Consider the following 18,473-nt stretch of genomic DNA (forward strand, 5'->3'; position numbering starts at 1 on the left):
AAAAGAATAATTGGTCTGCATCAAAACTAGCAACCAAGAGGCATCTCTGGGCTTGAGCTTGTTTCTTCCTGGTTCTGTTCCCATGACAGTTTTGTACCCATGGCAGTTCTGTGCCCAATGTCAGCAACTGCTTTCCTCTGTGTCTGGTCATATCAGCTCAGAATTTTCAACTGAGGGGTTCAGGCTGTCACAGCCACCATCAGAATTAGTTGTAGAGCCCTTTGCCATTCTGATATCCTCTAGTGCCACACAGCCAGGATGACAATCTCAAGAAGGTAACCCACATACACCTACTGCTGAGAGAGCGCTCTCTTAGGTTCTTCCTTCTGGGAATGTAACTGGCACCCCACTAACTACACACATTAAGATTTCTTACTTTGTATCTCATCCAAAGCAAAAACGTCACCCCAAGACAGCCCTTCTCATTGGTCCCCAGGTCATCTGTTATAGCCCCTCAGCCAGAGCAGATGTTCACCTAATGTCCTACCTGTCAGTACAGCTATGAACACCCAAGGAGAAAGCAAACTAATTTTTATAGCAGGCTAAATTAAAACAAAAACTAAGCAGTTCATGAAAATAGTAAGGTTGCATGTTTTTAAATATATTTATAATACTCATTATTAGCAAGAATATAGTGAAGCATTCCATATGTCTGTGTGGGAGGACAATTTTAAAGGAACAAGAACCTTTAAAAATTAATTTCTCGGCCGGGCGCGGTGGCTCAAGCCTGTAATCCCAGCACTTTGGGAGGCCGAGATGGGCTGGATCACGAGGTCAGAGATCGAGACCATCCTGGCTAACACGGGTGAAACCCCGGCTCTCTACTAAGAAATACAAAAAATAGCCGGGCGTAGGTGGCAGCCTGTAGTCCCAGCTACCGAGGCTTGAGTCGAGACGCATGGAACTCCGGGAGGCTGAGCTTGGAGGAGCTGAGATCCGCCACTGCACTCCAGCCTGGGCGACAGCCGAGACTGGCCTCAAAAAAAAAAAAAAAAAAAAAAAAAATTAATTTCTTTCACTTAGAAATTGCACTATTGGCCGGGCGCTGTGGCTCAAGCCTGTAATCCAGCACTTTGGGGAGGCCGAGATGGGCGGATCAATGAGGTCAGGAGATCGAGACCATCCTGGAGCAACACGGAAACCCCGGCCCTACTAAGAAATACAAAAATAGCCGGGCGAGGTGGCGGGCGCCTGTAGTCCCAGCTACTCGGGAGGCTGAGGCCGAGAATGTGGCGCGAACCCGGAGACGGAGCTTGCAGGTGAGCTGAGATCCGCCACTGCACTCCAGCCTGGGCTACAGAGTGAGACTCCACCTCAAAAAAAACAAAAACAAAACAGAAATTGCAACTCATTGAGTAACCCCTCTACAAAAAATTCAGTATGGTGCTCTCGCCTTCAGCACATATACTAAAATTGAACGACAGAGAAGATTAGCATTGCCCTGCGCTAAGGATGACACGAAATTCGTGAAGTTGCCCATATTTAAAAAAAAAAAAAATTAAAAAAAAAAAAAAAAAAAAAAAAATCCAGTATGTAAAAAAAAAAAGAAAAAAGTATTCAGCCTTAAAGAGGAATGAAATTGATAATTTGCTACACAATATGGATGAACTTTTGGAAACAATATGCTAAGTAAATAAACCAAAGCAAAGGATAAATGGCTCTTAGTCTGGCACAGAATTTCAATTTTGATGAAAAATTCATGAGATGAGTAGTGTAATGGTTGCACAACAGCTGCGAATGTACTTAAAGCCACTGGAATTTTATGCTTCAAAATGGTTAAAATTGTGGTGCCGATATAGACATTTGTCTTTTTTAGGAGACAGACTTTCACTGTCACTCTGGCTGGAGTTCAGTGACACAATTAGGAGCTGAATGTAGCTGGACCCTGAGCTCAAGTGATCCTCCCACCTCAGCCTCCTGAGTAGTTGGGACTACAGGCAAGTTCCACTATGCCTTAGCTAATTTTATTTTATTTTATTTATTTTTATTTTTTTGTAGAGACAGGATCTCGGCTATATTGCCCAGGCTGGTCAGTGAACTGCTGGCACCAACAGATCCTCCCACCTTGGCCTCCAAAGTGTTGAGATTGCAGGCATGTGATATTCCTGATGCAAAAAAAGACGGAGTTCCTTTTTGTTGCCCAGCTGGAGTGCAGTGGCCGGATCTCAGCTCACTGTAGCTCCTCGGCCTGTTTACGCCATTTCTGTTTCAGAGTAGCTGGGATCGTATCACATTTGCCCGGGTTGAAAGTTTTTAGTATTTTTAGTAGAGACGGGTTTCACTGTAAGCAGCTGGTGATGGTCTTCGATTCCTGACCTCGTGATCTCGGCTGCTCGCCTCCCCAAAGTGCTGGGATTACAGGCTTGAGCCACCGCGCCCGGCCGATATCCTGATTTTTTTTAAAGGCAAAAAAAAAAGGGGGGGGGGTTAAAAAATCTAAACAAACAGGGTCCGGTGCGGTGGCTCAGGCCTCTAATCCAAGCAGTTTGGGAGGCCGAGGCCGGAGGATCACCTGAGGTCGGGAGTTCCAGACCAGCCTAACCAACATGGAGAAACTCTGTCTCTACTAAAAATACAAAAATTAGCCGGGTGTGGTGGTGCATGCCTGTAATCCCAGCTACTCGGGAGGCTGAGATAGAAGAATCGCTTGAACCGGGAGGCAGAGGTTGCGGTGAGCGGAGATTGTGCCACTGCACTCCAGCCTGGGCAACAAGAGTGAAACTCCGACTCAAAAAAAAAAAAAAAAAAGAATTAAGATGTGTTATTAATAACTGTCAAAAAAAAAAAAAAAAAACCTTTCAGCTGGGCAAGGTGGCTCATGCCTGTAATCCCCCCACTTTGGGAGGCTGAGACCAGAGGAGCACTTGAGCCCACGAGGTCGAGACCAGGATGGGAAACACAATGAGACCTCATCTCTACGAAAAATTTTAAAAATTAGCCGGGCTTGAGGGCCGGGCGCAGTGGCTCACGCCTGTAATCCTAGCACTTTGGGAGGCTGAGGCGGGCGGATCATGAGGTCAGCAGATCGAGACCATCCTGGCTAACACGGTGAAACCCCGCCTCTACTAAATATACAAAAAATTAGCCGGGCGTGGTGGCGGGCGTCTGTAGTCCCAGCTACTCGGGAGGCTGAGGCAGGAGAATGGAGTGAACCCGGGAGGCGGAGCTTGCAGTGAGCCGAGCCAAGACTCCGTCTCAATAAATAAATAAATAACAAAAAATTTGCCGGTCTTGGTGGCACACGTCTGTTGTCTCAGCTACTCGAGAGACTGAGGTGGAAGGATCACTTGAGCCCAGGAAATCAAGGCTACCGTGAGCCGAGATGGTGTCACTGCACTCCGGCTTGGGCAACAGAGTGAGATCCTGTCTAGAAAAAGAAAAAGAAAAAAGAAAGGAAAAAACTTTAACAATATAAATATTGAAAGAGGAATAATCAAATAACTTCTAGCATAACCACTTGAAATATTATATTCAGGCCAGGCGCGGTGGCTCAAGCCTGTAATCCCAGCACTTTGGGAGGCCGAGACGGGCGGATCACGAGGTCAGGAGATTGAGACCATCCTGGCTAACATGGTGAAACCCCATCTCTACTAAAAAATACAAAAAAACTAGCCGGGCGAGGTGGCGGGCGCCTGTAGTCCCAGCTACTTTGGAGGCAGAGGCAGGAGAATGGCGTAAACCCGGGAGGCGGAGCTTGCAGTGAGCTGAGATCCGGCCACTGCACTCCAGCCTGGGCGACAGAGCGAGAAAAAAAAAAAAAAAGAAAGAAAGAAATATTATATTCCAAAGGGTTTAAAGAAATTTGAGGAAAAGGTTACAGAAAATGAACACAAAATTGAGTGTTTGTGTTCATATAGTTCATATGATTGGTGCCCTTTTTTCTTTTTTTTTTTTGAGACGGAGTCTCGCTCTGTTACCCAGGTTGGAGTGCAGTGGTGTGATCTCGGTTCACTGCAAGCTCCGCCTCCTGGGTTCTCGCCATTCTCCTGCCTCAGCCTCCCAAGTAGCTGGGACTACAGGCGCCTGCCACCACACCCGGCTATATATATATATATATATATATATATATATATATATATATTTTTTTTTTGTATTTTTAGTAGAGACAGGGTTTCACTGTGTTAGCCAGGATGGTCTCGATCTCCTGACCTCGTGATCCGCCCGCCTTGGCCTCCTAAAGTGCTGGGATTACAGGCGTGAGCCACCACGCCTGGCTTGATTGAGACCTTTTTAAAAAAAATTTAACTACATGTGCGTAAAAGACTAGAAATCACCTGCAGAAATTCGTGCCCAGAGACATGTTGTACAAGAATATCCACAGCAGCATTGCTTATAATAACAAAACTAGAAACCATACAAATGTTCAATAGGAGAACAGATAATAAAGCCTGGTATAGTCATGCAGTAAAGTACTAATAAGCGCTGTCAATGAATAAACTTCAGCAACACAAGCCAAGATGGATGAATCTCACAGTGTTGATCTAAAACCCTAGGAAGCAAAGGTGCGCACCAGTAGTTCCAATTGCTCAGGAGGCTGAGGAGGGAGGGTCACTTGAGCCTAGGAATTTGAGTCCAGCCTGGGCAACATAACGAGTCTCCATCTCTTAAAAAAATTATTTAAGGAAAAAAGCAAAGCAAACAAAACAAAACCTAGAACTGAGGAATAGACACATTATGGTTTTGTTTACATAAGTTCAAAAATATCCAAAACTAAACAATGTATTGTTTAGGTATACATTCAGAAAAGGTAACACTTTAACAAAAGTAAAAAGAATGATGAACAAAATTCCCGAGTGTGGTTAATTCTGGGGAAGTAGCACAGTGCTGATTGCAGAGGGGCACAGAAGGCACTTCAAAGATATTGAGGATGTTCTAGTTCTTAATCTACGTAGCAACTACACAGCGCTTGTTTTATTATTCTTAAAACAGCACAGGCCAGACGCGGTGGCTCACGCCTATAATCCCAGCACTTTGGGAGGCCGAGGCGACAGATCACTTAAGGTCAGGAGTTTGAGACCAGCCTGGCCAACAAAGTGAAACCCTGTCTCTACTAAAAATACAAAAATTAGCTGGGCATGGTGGCAGACGCCTGTAATCCCAGCTCTTCGGGAGGATGAGGCACAAGAATCACTTGAACCCAGGAAGCAGAGGCTGCAGTGAGCCAAGATCGTGCCATTCCACTCCAGCCTGGGCTACAGAGCAAGACTCACTCTCGAAAAGCAAAGCAAAACAAAAAAACTGCACATGGACATTTTATATTATGAATATTACATTTATTAGGTATAAATATGTCATAATAAATCTAATTGAAATAGCCGGGCGCGGTGTCTCATGCCTGTAATCCTAGCACTTTGGGAGGCAGAGGCAGGTGGATTGCCTGAGCTCAGGAGTTCAAGACCAGCTTGAGCAACATGGTGAAACCCCGTCTCTACTAAAATACAAAAAAAAAAAAATTAGCTGGGCTTGGCAGCGTGCACCTATAATCCCAGCTACTTGGGAGGCTGAGGCAGGAGAATCGCTTGAGCCCGGGAGGAGGAGGTTGCAGTGAGCTGAGCTCAAGCCATTGCACTCCAGCCTAGGCAACAGAGCCAGACTCCGTCTCAAAAAAAAAAAAAAAAAAAAAAAAAAACCTAATTGAAATAGCAAAAAGTCTAGGAAGAAATTGTTAACAGTCATTCTCTTTGGCTTTGAGACCATGAATGTTCTCTTTCTTTCCCCGCTGTGTGTTTCTCTTCCTCTTAACTCATATTTTTCAACATTTCTATACCCTATTTTTATATAGCAAATTATTAAAAAGTCGAATGAATCATCCTAGAATACCTGTGTAAACCAAATAGGAAATAGTTTTGGATGATCTCCTGCCCCAAGATTTGATGCCACGAGGAATTCTTCCATTAGCAACCAGTAAGCATTGAGGGTTAGCTGCAACACACCCTGATCAATCATGGATGTGGACTGACTTTAGCTAAAGGTCTGATTAATTATACATGTATTCATAATAAATTGAGAGGGCATGTGCTGAAACTTAGGACCACCATGGTAAACAGCAGTGAGCACGCACTCAGATTCACACCTGGCCTGTCTGTCCTGGATCTGCCAGACACGTTGCTCCTTTTCACTGCCAAGCTAGAGCATTTCATTTGCATTCACTGGAAACCTCTAGGATGAAGTCCACTTCTCCCTCATCGGTCTGAGAGTTTCTTGCTGTGGGATCATGTCTTACAACACACTGGAAACCACAGAGCAAGATCCATATTGCTTCTTTTTGTTTTGTTTTGTTTTGTTTTTTAGACAGAATCTTGCTCTGTCGCCCAGGCTGAAGTGCGGTGGCTCAACCTTGGCTCACTGCAACCTCCGCCTCCCAGGTTCAAGTGATTCTGGTGCTTCAGCCTCCCCAGTAGTTGCTGTTACAGGCGCATGCTACCATGCCCGGCTAATTTTTTGTATTTTTAGTAGAGACGGGGTTTTGCCAGGTTGCCCAGGCTGGTCTCAAGCTCCTGAGCTCAGGCAATCTGCCCTCCTCAGCCTCCTAAAGTGCTAGGATTACAGGCATGAGCCACTGTGTCTGGCCATATTGCTTCATTTATCTAAGTGAGTCATTTCTATTATTTTCATCACTTCACATTCATTTTATTATTTCTCCATGAGCCCAATGTTTTGAAAACTGTTGCCTATCAAAAAATTCCATTGATCAAGTAATAACAAATTATGCCTGTTATAATTGTGTAGAGCAGTGCTTTTGCCCTGCATAAATGGCAAGAGTTTGTACAGCTGGGCATTATGGCTAATGCCTGTAATCCCAGTATTTCGGGAGGCCAAGGCGGGAGGATCATTTGAGCCCAGGAGTTCGATTTGAGCCCGGGCAACATAGCAGAGATCTCATCACTACTAAAAGTCAAAAAAGCCGGGTGTGGTGGCCTGTGTCTATAGACCCAGCTACTAAGAAGGCTGAGGCAGGAAGATCTCTGGAGCCCGGGAAGTTGAGGCTGCAGCAAGCCATGATTGCTCCACTGCACTCCAGCCTGAGCAACAAAGGGAGACCTCATCTCTAAAAAGAAAAAAGGCCGGACGCTATAGCTCACACCTGTAATCCCAGCACTTTGGGAGGCTGAGATGGGCGGATCATGAGGTCAGGAGTTCAAGACCAGCCTGGCCAATACGGTGAAATGCCGTCTCTGCTAAAAATACAAAAATTAGTTGGGCATGGTGGCACGTGCCTGTAGTCCCAGCTATTCGGGAGGCTGAGGCAGAAGAATTGCTTGAACCCGGGAGGCAGAGGTTGCAGTGAGCCGAGATTGCGCCACTGCACTCCAGCCTGGGTGACAGATGAGACTCTGTCTCACAAATAAATAAATAAATAAATAAATAGCCAGGTGCAGTGGCTCACACCTATAATCCCAGCACTTTGGGAGGCCGAGGCTCGTGGATCATGAGGTCAGGAGTTCAAGACCAGACTGGCCAACATGGTGAAACCTCATCTCTACTAAAGATACAAAAAAATTAGCTGGCGTGGTGGCACGTGCTTGTAACCCCAGCTACTTGGGAGGCTGAGGCAGGAGAATCACTTGAACCCAGGAGGCGGAGGTAGCAGTGAGCTGAGATCACGCCATTGCACTCCAGCCTGGGCAATAGGGCGAGACTCTGTCTTAAACAAATAAATAAATACATAAGAAAAAAAAGATTGTGCACAAATTCACTGAAAACAAAGAGACTTTGCATTGGGATCTGCCTGTATAGTCTTGCCCAGAGCAAATGGCTGATTTGTGTTGGATGTCCTATAGATACCACTGTACCCATTATCCGTACCTTCTTTCCTTCCTTTTTTTTTTTTTTTTTGAGACAGAGTTTCACTCTTGTTGCCCAGGCTGCTGGAGTGCAATGGCACCATCTTGGCTCACTGCAACCTCCGCCTCCCAGGTTCAAGTGATTCTGGTGCTTCAGCCTCCCCAGTAGTTGCTATTACAGGCACAAGCCACCATGCCTGGCTAATTTTTTGTATTTTTAGTAGAAACGGGGTTTTGCCAGGTTGCCCAGGCTGGTCTCAAGCTCCTGAGCTCAGGCAGTCTGCCCTCCTCAGCCTCCTAAAGTGCTGGGATTACAGGCGTGAGCCACTACGCCCGTTTTTTTGTTTTGTTTTGTTTTTTTGCTTTTTTTCCTTCTTTGCTTCCTAGAGCTCCGAATCTGGGGACCCTAGGGATTAAGAGATGTTATTCAGGACCAGGACCAGCTTTCCCAGTCCCCTACTTTACCTGGGAGGACAGCAGAAAAGGAAAGAAGAAATCCAGGAGAACATTGTAAAACATGGCAAACATCCTGAGGCGCCAGTACCATTGTTTCTACTTCATAGGTCAACTGTGCCTCACGTAAGTGGCAAGACCAGGAGTCTAACCTAGCTGTTGCCTACAGCCCAAGTCCTTGCTTTTGCCTTGATACCAGTGCTTCATGACCTTTGAAGCATTTAAAAATCCAATGCAGGTCAGGTACAGTGGCTCACACCTGTAATCCCAGCACTTTGGGAGCCCAAGGCGGGTGGATCGCCTGAGGTCAGGAGTTCGAGACCAGCCTGACCAACATAGAGAAACCCCTGTCTCTACTAAAAATACAGAATTAGCCAGGCATGGTGGCACATGCCTGTAATCCCAGCTACTAGGGAGGCTGAGGCAGGAGAATCGCTAGAACCTGGGAGGCGGAGGTTGAGGTGAGCTGAGGTCGCACCATTGCCCTCCATCCTGGGCAGCAAGAGTAAACCCCAAACAAAAAAAAAAAAAAAAAAAAAAAAAAATCCAATACAACACACATGTATCACAACTTATTTTATACAAAGCCATAAAGACAACTCAATGGACAAAGCATCTGTTCAACAAATAGTGCTAAAACAATTAAACATCCATATGCAAAAAAAAAAAAAAAAAAAAAATCTTCTGTTCATACCTCACCTTGTGTATAAAAATTAGCACAATCACCGGGTGTGGTGGTTCACGCCTGTAATCCCAGCACTTTGGGAGGCCAAGGCAGGCAGATCACCTGAGGTCGGATCACCTGAGGCTGGGAGTTTGAGACCAGCCTGAGAAACATGCAGAAACTTTGTCTCTACTAAAAATACAAAATTAGCCGGGCATGGTGGCTCATGCCTGTAATCCCAGCTACTTGGGAGGCTGAGGCAGGAGAATCACTTGAACCCAGAGGCGGAGGTTGCAGTGAGCTGAGATTGTGCCATTGCACTCCAGCCTGGGCAACAAATGAAACTCTGTCTCAAAAAAAATAAAATTAACTCAATCATATGCTTAAACGCAATTATTTAAGTCACATACATAAATGTGAGACCAAAAACTATAAATCTTCTAGGAGAAAAATTGGTGATCTTGGGCTGGGTGCGGTGGCTCGTGCCTATAATCCCAGCACTTTGGGAGGCCAAAATGGGTGAATCATCTGATGTCAGTAATTTGAGACCAGCCTGGCTGACATGGCAAAACCCCATCTCTACTAATACAAAAATTAGCCAGGTATGGTGGCACACACCTGTATCCCCTGCTACTTGGGAGCTGAGGCAGGAGAATTGCTTGAACCTGAGAGGCAGAGGCTGCAGTGAGCTGAGATTTTGCCACCGCACTCCGGCTTGGGCGACAGAGTGAGACTCAGTCTTAAAAACAAAAAACAAAAAACAAAAACAAAAAAAAAAAGATGATGGTTTTAAGTTAGCAAAGACATTCCAGATAGATATGATGCCAAAAGCACAATCCCTAAAAAACTGAACTGAGTCAGGTGTGGTGGCTCATGCATGTATGCCAAGCACTTTGGGAGGCTGAGGCAGGTGGGGAGGATTGCTTGAGGTGAGGAGCTCCACACCAGCCTGGGCAGCATAGCGGACCCCATCTCTATAAAAAATACAAAAAAAAAAAAAATTTAAAAAGATACTGTTAAGAGAATGGGAAGATGAGACACAGTGAGACCCTGTCTATAGAAAAGAGAGAGAGAGAGAGAGAGAGAGAGAAAGAAAGAAAGAAAGAAAGAAAGAAAGAAAGAAAGAAAGAAAGAAAGAAAGAAAGAAAGAAAGAAAAGGAAGAAAGGAGGGAAAGAAAGAAGGAAGGAAGGAAGGAAGGAAGAAAGAAGGAAGGGAAAAAAAGCCAAATTGATAAATTGAACTTCATCAAAATTTAAAACTTCTGCTCTTGAAAAGATATTGTTGGCCAGGCGTGGTGGCTCATGCCAATAATCCCATCACAACACTTTGAGAGGCCAAGGCAGTAGAATCACTTTAACCCAGGAGTTCAAGACCAGCCTGTGCAACATGATAAAACCCCATCTCTACCAAAAATACAAAAAATTAGCCAGTGGAGTGCACCTGTAGTCTCAGCTACTTGGGAGGCTAAGGTGGGAGGATAGTTGAGCATAGGAGGTGGAGGTTGCAGTGAGCCAAGATTGCACCACAGCTCTCCAGCCTGGGCAACACAGCCAGACCCTGTCTCAGAGAACAAACAAAAAACTGAATAACAAGGAAACAAACAACCTCCCTCTAACCAAAATGAGCACAAGATTTAAACAGATGCTTCACCAAAAAAGGTATACAGGTGGCAAATAAACTGATGAAAAGATACGCAACATCATTAGTCATTAGGAAAACACAAATTAAAATAACAAGGAGATATCACTACATAACTATTAGAATGGCTTAAAATTACAAAGACTGATCCTACTCAGTGTTGGCAAAACTTTGGGGGAACTAGAACTGTCATACAAGAGGTGGGAATAGAAAATGTTACAATGACTTCAAAAAACATTTTGGCAGTCTTAAAAAGTTAAACATACCTCATTCCTAAGTATTTATTCAACAAAAATAAAAGGAGGAAGCCAAGGTGGGCAGATCACCCGAGGTCAGGAGTTCGAGACCAGTCTGGCCAACATGACAAAAACCCCTCTCTACTAAAAATACAAAAATTAGCTTGGTGTGGTGGCAATCGCCTATAATCCCAGCTACTCAGGAGGCTGAGGCAGGAGACTCACTTGAACCCAGGAGGTGGAGGTTTCAATGAGCTGAGATGGTGTCACTGCACTCCAGCCTAGGCAACAAAGGGAGACTCCTCAAAAAAAAAAAAGAAAATGCAAACAAATCTACAGTGACAGACAGCAGATCAGTGGTAAGGAGGGGAGAGAATATTAGAACACAGCAAATGTAACAGGGCTTAAGGATACTTCTGGAGGTGGTAGATATGTTCACCATCTTTTTTTTTTTTTTTTTTTTTGAGACAAAGTCTCTGTCACCCAAGCTGGAGTGCAGTGGCGCGATCTCGGCTCACTGCAAGCTCCGCCTCCCGGGTTCCCGCCATTCTCCTGCCTCAGCCTCCTGAGTAGGTGGGACTACAGGCGCCTGCCACCACGCCTGGCTAATTTTTTGTATTTTTAGTGGAGATGGGGTTTCACTGTGGTCTCGATCTCCTGACCTCGTGATCCGCCCACCTCAGCCTCCCAAAGTGCTAGGATTACAGGTGTGAGCCACCGCGCCCAGCCTATGTTCACCATCTTTTTAAAAACCTTTTTTGTTTATTTTGGGACAGGGTCTGGCTTCATCGCTCAGGCTGGAGTGGAGTGGCACTAAGCAGCTCACTACAGCCTCAACCTTCTGGGCTCAAGCAATCCTCCCACCTCAGTCTCCCAACTAGCTGAGACCACAGGTACCCAACACCATGTCCAGCTAATTATTCAAAAAATTGTTATTAGGCCGGGTGCGGTGGCTCATGCCTCTAATCCCAGCACTTTGGGAGGCCAAGGCAAGCAGATCACCTGAGGTCAGGAGTTCGAGACCAGCCTGGCCAACATGGTGAAACCCCATCTCTACAAAAAATACAAAAATTAGCCAGGCATGGTGTCAGGCGCCTGTAGTCCAAGCTACTCAGGAGGCTGAGGAATGAGAATTGCTTGAACCCAGGAGGAGGAGGATACAGTGAGCTGAGATCATGCCACTGTTCCCCACCCTGGGTGGCAGGGCAAAACTGAGTCTAAAAAAAATTGTTTTTAAATAATATTAATTAATTAATATATTACTATGTAAAATACACATTTTATATGCAATATAATTAATATAATATTTGTGGCAGGCATGGTGGCTCGGCCTGTAATCCCAGCACTTTGGGAGGCGGGCCGGGTGGATCATGAGGTCAGGAGATCAGAGACCATCTGGCCCCAACATGGGTGAAACCCGTCTCTACTAAAGGCAAAAAAAACTAGCGGGCGTGGAGTGGTGACCTGTAGTCCCAGCTGCACAAGACTGAGGCAGGAAGAATAGTGAACCTGGGAGGCCAGACTTGCAGTGAGCGAGATCGGCGCCACTGCACTCCAGCCTGGGTGACTTGCCTGTGAGACTCGCTCTCAAAAAATATAATATTGTACGTATAACATCATTACTGTACTTGCACATGCAAATATATGCAATATAATGCATATATGGATTTATGCAATATAATGATGTTACATAAAATATAATGTAAATAAATTAATTTTTTTTTTTTTTTTTTTTTGAGGCAGTCTTGCTCTGTCGCCCAGGCTGGGTCTGTGGCGGGATCTCTCCAGCTCACTGCAAGCTCCGCCTCCCGGGTTCCGCCATTCTCCTGCCTCAGCCTCCCGAGTAACTGGGACTGGCGCCACTCCCTACGCCCGGCTAATTTATGTTCAAAGCAGGGTTTCACTACGTGTGCTCAGGATGATCTCCTGACCTCGTGATCCGCCCGTCTCGGCCTCCCAAAGTGCTGGGATTACAGGCTTGAGCCACCGCGCCCGGCCAAATAAATTAATTAATTAAATATTTTGGGAGGCAGAGGCAGCATAACTATTTGAAGTCAGGAATTGGAAAGCAGCCTGGGCAACATAGGGAGACTCAGTCTCTACAAAAAATAAAAAAGTTAACCAGGAGTGACGGCGAGTACCTGTGGACCCAGCTACTTGGGAGGCTGAGGTGGGAGGATCGCTTGAGCCTGGGAGTTTGAGGCTGCAGTGAGCTACGATCATGGCACTGCACTCCAGCCTGGGTGAGAGAGGGAGAGACCCTGTCTCAATAAATAAATAAATAAATATCCAAATACCATGGAGGGAATGGTGAGTTGGAAAATGACCATTTTCTTTCTTTCTTTTTTTTTTTTTTTTGAGATGGAGTTTCGCTCTTGTTGTCCAGGCTGGAGTGCAATGACGTCATCTCAGCTCACCGCAACCTTCGCTTCCCAGGTTCAAGCGATTCTCCTGCCTCGACCCCCAAGTAGCTGAGATTACAGGCATGCGCCACCAAGCCTGGCTAATTTTGTGTTTTTAGTAGAGACGGGGTTTCTCCATGTTGGTCAGGCTGGTCTTGAACTCCTGACCTCAGGTGATCTGCCTGCCTCGGCTTTCCAAAGTGCCGGGATTACAGGCATGAGACACCACACCTGGCCCAAAAATGACCATTTTCAAGCATCGTAGTAAAAATGGATTCAAGGAACAGTCATCAATGGCTGCTAAATCTCGTGAGAAGGTCTAATGAGGGACAGGTAAATGTCTCCTTGTAAATTGCTTATTCTTTATAAGGTGAAAAACGGTAACTATACAGTGGGGAAATCAAGCAAAGCCTTGACTGGGTGAGTAAGATTATCATTGCTCAGGGGCAGATAGACATCTTATTCCTCCAGGTACGATATTCTGAAAAAAATACACTTTTATTTTTCTGGTATTCTGGCCCAAATGCCTAACTTGAATCTAATTGGAAGGAAACATCAGAAAGACCCAATTGAGAAACATTCTATAAAATAATGGATATGCACTCTTAAAAATTACAGTATCATGAAAGACATTTCTCATTGCAGAAATAAGGAAATAGAAAGAAAGAAAGAAAGAAGAAGGAAGGGAGGGAGGGAGGGAGGGAGCCAGGCATAGTGGCTCACGCCTGTAATCCCAGCACTTTGGGAGGCCGAGGCAGGTGGATCATCTGAAGTCAGGAGTTTGCGACCAGCCTGGCCAACATGGTGAAACCCGGTCTTTACTAAAAACACAAAAATTAGCTGGGCGTGATGGCAGGCGCCTGTAATCCCAGCTACTTGGGAGGCTGAGGCAGGAGAATTGCTTGAACCCAGGAGGCATAGGTTGCAGCCAAGCCAAGATTGCACCACTGCACTCCAGCCTGGGTGACAAGAGCAAGACTCCATCTCAATCAATTAATAAAACAAAATAAAGTGAAAGGGCCGGGCGCGGTGGCTCAAGCCTATAATCCCAGCACTTTGGGAGGCCGAGACGGGCGGATCACGAGGTCAGGAGATCGAGACCATCCTGGCTAACACAGTGAAACCCCGTCTCTACTAAAAATACAAAAAACTAGCCGGGCGCGGTGGCGGGTGCCTGTAGTCCCAACTACTCGGGAGGCTGAGACAGGAGAATGGCGTGAACCCGGGAGGCGGAGCTTGCAGTGAGCTGAGATCCGGCCACTGCACTCCAGCCTGGGCAGCAGAGCGAGACTCCGTCTCAAAAAAAAAAAAAAATAATAAATAAATAAATAAATAAATAAAGTGAAAGCAATTAAGAAAGTAAAAAAAATAAAAGAGGCCAGTCGCAGTCACTCACGTCTGTAATCCCAGCACTTTGAGAGGCCAAGGCGGGTGGATAACTGGAGATCAGGAGTTCCAAACCAGCCTGGCCAACATGGTGAAACCCTTCTCTACTAAAAGTACAAAAACTAGCCGGGCATTGTGGCGGATGCCTGTAATCCCAGCTACTCAGGAGGGTGAGGCAGGAGAATCACTTCAGCCCAGGAGGCGGAGGTTGTAGTGAGCCAAGATGGCACCACTGCTCTCCAGTTTGGGCAACAGAGCGATACTCTGTGTCTTCTTCTTCTTTTTTTTTTTTTTTTTTGTGAGATGGAGTCTTGCTCTGTCGCCCAGGCTAGAGTTCAGTGGCATGATCTCGGCTCACTGCAACCTCTACCTGTGGGGTTCAAGTGATTCTCCTCCCTCAGGCTCCTCAGTAGCTGGGATTATAGGCGCCCACCACCGCGCCCAGCTAATTTTTGTGTGTGTGTGTGTGTGTATTTTTAGTGGAGACGGGGTTTCACCATCTTGGCCAGGCTGGTCTTGAACTCCTGACCTCGTGATCCACCCACCTCAGCCTCCCAAAGTGCTGGGATTACAGGCGTGAGCCACTGCACCCTGCCAATTTTTGTTTTTTCTTTGTTTTCAGACAGGGTCTCACTCTGTCGCCTATGCTGGAGCACAGTGGCATGCACTGCAAAGTCAACCTCCTGGGTTCAAGCAATCCTCCTACCTCAGCCTTGCAAGTAGCTGGGACCATAGGCATGTCTCACACACACACACACACACACACACACACACACAATGTTTTTAATTAGCAGAGCATGGTGGTATACACTTGTAGTCTCAGCTCCTTGGAAGGTTGGGGCAGGGGCATCATCACTTGAGCCCAGGAGGTGAGCTATGATTATGCCACTTCACTCCAGCCTGGGGGACAGATTAAGACCCTGTCTCTAAAACAAAACAAAACAAAACAAAACAAAATAAACTAATAAAACAGCTAAAGTTGATGATGATGAAAAGAAATGCTCAATGAACTGAGCATCTTCTATAATAATAACAATGTTGGGCTGGGCACAGTAGCTAACACCTATAATCCCAGCACTTTAGGAGGCCGAGGGGGGCAGATCACCTGAGGCCGGGAGTTCAAGATCAACCTAACCAACATGGAGAAACCCTGTCTCTACTAAAAATACAAAATTGGCCAGGCGTGGTGGTACATGCCTATAACCCCAGCTACTCAGGAGGCTGAGGCAGGAGAATTGCTTGAACCCAGGAGGCGGAGGTTGTGGTGAGCCGAGATAGCGCCATTGCACTCCAGCCTGGGCAACAAGAGCAATACTCCGTTTCAAAAATAAATAAATAAGTAAATAAATAAATAAACAATGTTGCCCAACATATTTTAGGGCTGATTATGCATATGGTAGCCAGCGTCCAAACTGGCCCCCAGTGGTCTTCACCTCTTGGTATTCACATTGTGTGTAATGCCTTTCACATTGCACCAGGATTGGTCTGTATGACCAACAGCATATAGCTGAAGTGATGTTATGTCACTTCCAGAGTAAAGTTTTAAAATCTAACTGCGGGCTGGGCGCAGTGGCTCATGCCTATAATCCCAGCACTTTGAGAGGCTGAGGCATGTGGATCTTCTGAGCTCAGGAGTTCAAGACCAGCCTGGGTAACATAGCAACACCCCTGTCTCTACCAAAAACACAAAAAACTAGCTGAGCATGGTGGCAGGCACCTGTAGTCCCAGCTACTCGGGAGGCTGAGGTGGGAGGATCACTTGAGCCTCGGAGGCGGAGGTTGCAAGTGAACTGAGATGGTGCCACTGCACTCCAGCCTGGGTGACAGAGTGAGACCCTGTTGCAAAAACAAACAAACAAAAGAAAACATCTAATTGTGGTTTTCATCTTAGGTGTATGCCCTCACTCTGGGGAAAGAAGTGACAAGCCCTATGGAGAGGTCCACATAGTGAGGAACTGAAGCCTTCAGCCAACCGTCATGGGAATGAGCTTGGAAGGTGATCCTATAGCCCCAGACAAGTTTTCTAAGACTGCAGCTTAGCCAACAGTTTGACTCCAACCTCATGAGAGACCTTGAGTCAGAACCACCCAACTAAGCTGCTCTCAGATTCCTGAATCTCAGAAACTGTGTGAGATAAATGTTTATTTTAAGCTGCCAAGATTTGGGGTAATTTGTTAGGCAGCAGAAGATAACTAATGTATCAAGATACAATGTAACATAATGCATCTTCTAAGTATACATGTGTCTCAAATCAGTCCTTCCAGGTAGAAACTATTACATTTCCTATTTTACAGAAAGGCAAACTGAAGTGCCCCCTGGAGCAAGTTGCTATAAATTATCCTACTAGTAAGCATAAGTGCGTAAGTGGGTCTATCTCCAAAACCCTTGCTTCTAATACGGACTTTCATAACGTTCCACGCCCCGGGTGCTGGGATGTCAGCTGGCTTTCTTTTCTTTCCTTTTTCTCTTTTTCTTTTCTTTTCTTGTTTTGTTTTGTTTTGTTTTGTTTGAGACAGAGTTTTGCTCTTATTGCCCAGGCCGGAGAGCAATAGTATGGTCTCATCTCACTACAACCTCCGCCTCCCAAGTTAAGCAATTCTCCAGCCTCAGCCTCCCAAGTAGCTGGGATTACAGGCACCCGCCACCACATTCGGCTAATTTCTGTATTTTTAGTAGAGATGGGGTTTCACCATGTTGGCCAGGCGGGTCTCAAACTCCTGACCTCAGGTGATCTGCCTGCCTTGGCCTCCCAAATTGCTGGGATTACAGGCATGAGCCAGTGCACCTGGCCTCAGCCTGGCTTTCTTTCTTTCTTTCTTTCTTCTTTTTTTTTGAGACAGAGTCTCTCTCTGTCACCCAGGCTGGAATACAAAGGCGCAATCTCAGCTCACTGCAACCTCCGCCTCCCAGGTTCAAGCGATTATCCTGCCTCCCAGCTCCTGAGTAGCTGGGACTACAGGCGCACACCACCACACCCAGCTAATTTTTTTGTATTTTTAGTTGAGACGGGGTTTCACCATGTTGGCCAGGATGGTCTCGATCTCCTGACCACGTGATCTGCCCAAAGTGTTGGGATTACACGTGTGAGCCATCGCGCCAGGCCCAGCCTGGCTTTCTTTTTTTTTTTTTTTTTTTGAGACGGAGTCTTGTTCTGTCTCCCAGGCTGGAGTGCAGTGGCCGGATCTCAGCTCACCGCAAGCTCCGCCTCCCGGGTTCACACCATTCTCCTGCCTCAGCCTCCCGAGTAGCTGGGACTACAGGCACCCGCCACCTCGCCTGGCTAGTTTTTTGTATTTTTTAGTAGAGACGGGGTTTCACCATGTTAGCCAGGATGGTCTCGATATCCTGACCTCGTGATCCACCCGTCTTGGCCTCCCAAAGTGCTGGGATTACAGGCTTGAGCCACTGCGCCCGGCCAGCCTGGCTTTCTTAATGCATTGTATTTAATTTTCTCCATAGCCCAACGTGGCTCACACCTCTAATCTCAGCACTTTGGAAAGCCAAGGCATGGGGATTACTTGAGCCCAGGAGTTCAACCAGCCTGGGGCAACATAGCAAGACCTGTACTTAAATAAAATGACTGGGCGTGGTGGCTCACGCCTGTAATTTCAGCACTTTGGGAGGCTGAGGCGGGTGGATCACGAGGTCAAGAGATTGAGACCATCCTGAACAACATGCTGAAACCCTGTCTCTACTAAAAATACAAAAATTACCTGGGCATGGTGGCACGCACCTGTAGTCCAGCTGCTCAGGAGGCTGAGGCAGGAGAATCTCTTGAACCCAGGAGGCGGAAGTTGCAGTGAGCTGAGATTGTGCCACTGCACTCCAGCCTGGTGACAGAGGGAGACTCTGTCTCAAAAAAATAATAATAACAAAATAAAATAAAACTAGCCAGGCATGGTGGTGTGC

General features: G+C 46.1%; 1 non-coding gene across 1 annotated transcript; it reads left to right on the top strand.

The window, feature by feature from the left end:
• The first annotated feature begins 1,383 nt into the window (after window positions 1-1,383).
• LOC116271094 lies at window positions 1,384-1,486 on the top strand. Its single transcript, XR_004179540.1, has one exon. It is a non-coding gene; the product is annotated as a U6 spliceosomal RNA (small nuclear RNA).
• Window positions 1,487-18,473: the final 16,987 nt, after the last annotated feature.

The sequence above is a fragment of the Papio anubis genome, chromosome 17, assembly GCF_008728515.1.
Source record: "Papio anubis isolate 15944 chromosome 17, Panubis1.0, whole genome shotgun sequence".
Taxonomy (NCBI): Eukaryota; Metazoa; Chordata; class Mammalia; order Primates; family Cercopithecidae; genus Papio; species Papio anubis.